Raw genomic sequence first — 6,333 nt, 5'->3', positions numbered from 1 at the left:
AGAAATCTGTCACATTTCTATACACTGATAATGAGGCAACAGAAGGAGCTATCAGGGAATTGATCCCCTTTACAATTGCATTGAAAACTATAAAATACCTTGGAATAAGCCTAACCAGAGAAGTAAAAGATCTGTACATTGAAAACAATAGAAAGCTTATGAAAGAAATTGAAGAAGACACAAAGAAATGGAAAAACATTCCATGCTCATGGATTGAAAGAACAAGTATTATTAAAATGTTGATACAACCCAAAGCAATCTACACATTCATTACAATCCCAATCAAAATAGCACCAGCATTCTTCACAGAGCTAGAACAAACAATTCTAAAATTTGTATGGAACAAGTAAAGACCCTGAATAGCCCAAGTAATGTTGAAAAAGAAAACCAAAGCTGGAGCATCACAATCCCAGACTTTAACCTGTATTGCAAGGCTGTAATCATCAAGACAGTATGGTATTGGCACAAAAACAGACACGTTGACCAATGGTATAGAATATAGAACCCAGAAATGGATCCACAAATATATGGCCAACTAATCTTCGACAAAGCAGGTAAGAGTATCCAATGGAAAAAAGACAGTCTTCTTAGCAAATTGTGCTGGGAGAACTGGACAGCAACATGCAGAAGAATGAACCTGGACCACTTGTTTACACCATACACAAAAATAAATTCAAAATGGATGAAAGATATAAATGTGAGACAGGAAACCATCAAAATCCTACAGGAGAAAACAAGCAACAACTTCTTTGACCTCGACCACAGCAACTTCTTACTTGACATGTATCCCAAGACAAGGGGAATAAAAGCAAAAATGAACCATTGGGACCTCATCAAGACAAAAAGCCTCTGCACAGCAAAGGAACCAATCAACAAAACTAAAAGGCAACTGACAGAATGGGAGAAGATATTTGCAAATGACATATTTTTATCTAATATAAAATCTATAAAGAATTTCTGAAACTCAACCCCCAAAAAAACAAATAATCCAGTGAAGCAATGGGCAGAAGACATGAATAGACACTTTTCAAAAGAAGACATACTGATGGGCAAACAGACATGTGAAAAGATGCTCAGCATCACTCATCATCAGGGAAATACAAATCAAAACCACAATGAGACACCATCTCACACAGGTCAAAGTGGCTAAATGAACAATTCAGGAACAACAGATGTTGGAGAGAATGTTGAGAAAGGGGAATCCTCTTGCACTGTTGGTGGAAATTCAACTGGTGCAGTCACTCTAGAAAACAGTGTGGAGGTTCCTCAAAAAATTAAAAATAGAATTACTCTATGACTCCACAATTGCACTACTAAGAATTTATCCAAAGGATACAGGAGTGCTGATTCAAAAGGGCACATGCACCCAAATATTTATAGCAGTGCCATCAACAATAGCTAACTTATGGAAAGAACCCAAATGTCCATCAACTGATGAATGGATAAAGAAGATGTGGTATTTATATATAATGGAATACTACTTGGCGATGAAAAAGAATGAAATCTCGCCATTTGCAACAATATAGATTGAACTGGAGGGTATTATGCTAAGTGAAATAAGTCAGAGAAAGACAGATATCACATTGATTTCACTCATATATGGAATTTGAGAAACTTAACAGATGATCATAGGGAAAAGGAAGGAAAAATAAGATAAAAACCAAGAGGGAGACAAACCATAAGGGATTCTTTCTTTTTTCTTTCATAGTTTATTGTCAAGTTGGTTTCCATGTAACACCCAGTGCTCATCCCAACAAATTCCCTCCTCCATGCCCATCACCCCCCCTTCCCCTCTTCCCCACCCTCATCAGCCCTCAGTTTGTTCTCAGTATTTAAGAGTCTCTTATGGTTTGCCTCCCTGCCTCTCCCCAACTATTTCCCCACTTGTCCTCCCCCATGGTCCTCTGTTAAGTTTCTCCTGTCCTACTTATAAGTGAAAACATATGGTATCTCATAAGGGATTCTTAAATACAGAGAACAAACTGAGGGTTGATAGGGGTGGGGAAAATGGGTGATGGGCATTAAGGAACACACTTGTTGGGATGAGCACTGGATGTTATATATATGTGATGAATAACTGGATTCTACTCCTGAAGCCAAGACTACACTGTATGTTAGCTAACTTGAGAATAAAAAAAATCACAGTGAGATACCACTTCAGTCCACTGGTATAGTCGTAATAAAAAAAGATATGGGCACCTGGGTGGCTCAGTCAGTTAAGCATCTGACTCGACTTTGGCTCAGGTCATGATCTCACAGTTCATAAGTTTGAGCCTTGCATCGGGCTCTGTACCAATGGTATAGAGCCTGCTTGGGATTCTGTCTCCCTCTCTCTCTTCCCCTCCCCTGCTTGCTCTCTATCTCTCTAAAAAAAATAAACTTAAAAAAAATAAAAGACAATGACAAGTGTCAAGGACATGAAGAAATTGAAATCCTCATACATTGCTAGTTGGAGTATAAAAAGTTTAACTTCATTGGAAACTGTTTGGAAGTTCCTCAAGAAGTTAAGCATAAGTGACCATATGACTCAGCAATACCACTCTTAGATATATTAAAAATACCCAATGAATCAAAAACATATGTCCACACAAAACTTCGCATACACATGTTCATAGCAGCATTATTCATAAAAGCCAAAAAGTGGGAACAGCCCAAACATCCATCAGCCGATGAATGGATAAACAAAATGTTGTATATTGATACAATGGAATATTACTCAGCCATAAAAATGAATGAAGTTCTTATACATACTGCAGCATGGAGGAGCCTTGAAAACATTATGCTAATAAGTGAAAGAAGCCAGACACAAAAAGGACAAATATTGTGTGGTTGCATTTATATGAAATGTCCAGAATAGGCAAATCTATGGAGACAGAAAATAGAATAGTTGTCAGAGGCTGGAGGAGGGAGTAAGGAATGGAGAGTGACTGCATGGATATGGGGTTTCTTTTGGGGTAGTAAAAATGTTCTGGAATTAGGAAGTAGTGATGGTTGCACAACCTTGTAAATATACTTAAAAGCATTGAATTGAAAGCATACATCCAAACAAAAACCTGTACATGGATTTTCATACCAGTATTATTTGGATATTGCAATAGCCAAAAAGCAGAACCAACTCAAATATCCACCAACATGATGGGTGAATAAACAAAATGTATATTCATACAATACAGTATTATTCATTAATAAAACTATAAAACACAGATGAAAGAAATTAAAGCAGACACAATTAAATGGAAAGATATCCTACATCCATGAATCAGAAGTATTAGATGGTAAAATGTACATAGTACCCAAAGTGATCTACAGATTTAATGCATCCAACCCCATCATCATTTTTTACAAAAATTGAGAAACAATCCTAAAATTCATATGGAACCACAAAAAACTCCAAGTAAACAAAGTAATCCTCAGTAAGAAGGAAAAGGCTGGAGACATTATACTTTCTGATTTCAAAATATATTATGAAGTGATAGTAATAAAAACAGTATGGTATTAGCGTAAAAACAGACATGTAGAACAATGGAAGAGAATATAGCGTCTAGAAACCCATGTATATATAGTCAACTAATCTTCAACAAGGCTGCCAAGACCATTCAATGGGGAAAGTCTCTTCAAAAAACAGCGCTGGGAAAACTGGATATCCACATGTAAAAGAATGAAATTGGACCCTTGTCTTACACAACACACAAACTTAACTAAAAATAGATCAAAGATTTAAAGAAGATCTGAAACTCTAGAGCTCCTAAAAGAAAAAATAGGGGAAAAGCTTCTTGACATTGGTTTTGGCTATGATTTCTTGGATATGACACCAAACTTACAGCCAGCAAAAGGAAATAGACAAGTGGAATTATGTAAAACTAAAGAGCTCTGTAGAACAAATGAAGCAACCAACAAAGTAAAGGACATCCTATGGATTGGGAGAAGAATCTTTGCAGGCTATACATCTGATAAAGGATTAATATCCAAAATGTATAAGGAACACCTATAACTCAATAACAAAAAACCTGAAATAACCTGGTGAAAAAATGAGGAAAGGATCTGAAGAGACATTTTCCCAAAGAAAACATACAAATGGCCAAAAGGTATATGAAAGGGTGCTCAACATCACTACTCATCAGTTAAATACAAATCAAAACCCCAATGAGATAACACCTCATACCTATTAGGATGGCCACTATAAAAAAAAACAACCAGAAAATAACATATGTTGACAGAGATACTGGATACAGAAAGATTGGAGATACGGAGAAATTGGAACCTTTGTGCGCTGTTGGTAGGAACACAAAACAGTGCAGCTGCTACTGAAAACGATGGTGTTTTTCCTCAAAAAATTAAAAATAGCATTACTTTGTGATCCTGCAATCCCACATCTGAGTATAGACTCAGAAGAACTGAAAGGAGGAGCTCACGCTCATGGAAATATTTACACACTCAATGGTCAAAGCATCATTATTCACAATAGCCAAGAGGCTGAAGCAATACAAGTGTCCATCGATGGATAAATCAATAAACAAAATATGGTCTATATATACAGTGGATTATTCAGCCTTAAAAAGGAAGGAAATGCTTGAATGACTATGTTGTACACATGAAAATAAAATGACACTGTATGTTAACTCTGCTGGAATTAAAATAAAACATTTAATTTAAAAAAGGAAGGAAATCCTATCACATGCTACAACATGAGTGAATTTTGAGGTCATTATGCTAAGTGAAAATAAACAAGTCACAAGAAGACAAACATATACAGTATGATTCCGTCTGTATGAGATATCTGAAATAGTCAAATACACAGAAACAAAGTAAAAGGGTGTTTGCCAGGGGTTGAGGGGAGGGGAAAATGGATAAAATTTTAGTTTTGCAAGATGGACAAGTTCTGAACATTGGTTGCACAACAGTGGGAATATAGTTAATGCCTNGCCTCTCTCCCTTTCCCCCACCATTTCCGCCCTTCTTCTCCCCCTTGTTCCTCCGTCAAGTTCCTCCTAATCCTCGTGAGGTTTTTTTAAAATCACAATTAAAAAGTTTAAAACGGAAATGATGGAAATGCTACTTCACATAACAGGCAGCAAACTCAAGGGTTAATTAGCCACTCAAGAGCTGGTACAGGTTTCTGTTGTAAATAAGTTTAAGAAAGCTTTAAGCAAAATTATAAGTGATAACATGAAAATAAACTTCTTTTAAAGTTTATTTATTTATTTAGAAAGAGAACACGAGCAGAGGAGGGGCAGAGAAAGGGAAAGAGAGAGAATCCCAAGCAGGCACCGCAATGCCAGCATGGAGCCCAATGTGGGGCTTGGACCCATGAGCCATGAGATCATGACCTGAGCTGAAACCAAGAGTTGGACACTTAGCCGACTGAGCCACCCAGGCACCCCTTAAAATGAATTTTTAATAGAATTTGGGATGTTTTGGTGACACTCCAGATCTTTAAAAAGATCATTAAATAGAGGATAATAGGCTGTCAAACAACCTGGGTTTTTTCTTTGTTTTGTTTTTTGTTTTGTTTTTTGTTTTTTTAGTGTTCATTCTTGGGACAGAGAGAGACAAAAAGAGAGGGAGACACAGAATCCAAAGCAGATTCCAGGCTCTGAGCTGACAGCACAGAGCCTGATGCGGGGCTCGAATTCACAAACCGTGAGATCATGACTTGAGCCAAAGTTGGACACTTAACCTACTGAGCCACCCAGGCGCCCCAAACAGCTTAGCTTCTGGTGCATGGAAAAAAGAGACTTCTGACCTGGATGGAGCACAGCTCTGATTGAGTTAGACTATTACTATGTTCCAAAAAAATCAAAAGTCTACAGTGTGCTTCTCTAATCATTTGCATAAATAATATTACTTTAATGTGAGTCTTTTGAAGCAAAGTGGTACCACACAGAAGTTTGTGAAACAGCCAAACCCAAGCACGTGCTATAGACTTCAAATACTGAAAGGACCCCTTTTCATTATTTTATGGTTCTATATTTTCATGGCAGATGTTGACATTTTACCATTGTTCCAGAATCAAATGTCAAGTTATTCCTGTTCAGAATTTTCCATTTACATTTTCAAAGAATTCCATGTGCAGCTGTATTTCTAAGTGAACTCTCTGCTTGCAAAAGCCCGGCGTTTCTAAGCAGGTTTGTAAATAGGTTTGAAGGGGGACATGCAAGCACTGGAGACCTGCCTGGGTTAATTAATTCTCTTTTCAGGCATTAGAACCTACACAAGTAGGCCAGCTGGAGGTGAATGTTCCCTTTGAAAGAGATAATTATATGCTTTACCAATTGTTTGCTTTTCCACATCTCTCCCAGTCAGATTCCCCAGAATTCATAAACTAAGTATCAG

Source organism: Crocuta crocuta, unplaced genomic scaffold, assembly GCF_008692635.1.
Source record: "Crocuta crocuta isolate KB4526 unplaced genomic scaffold, BGI_CrCroc_1.0 scaffold475, whole genome shotgun sequence".
In the NCBI taxonomy this organism is placed as follows: Eukaryota; Metazoa; Chordata; class Mammalia; order Carnivora; family Hyaenidae; genus Crocuta; species Crocuta crocuta.
The sequence above is the reverse complement of the archived record's forward strand: the minus strand, read 5'-3'. Positions refer to the sequence as shown.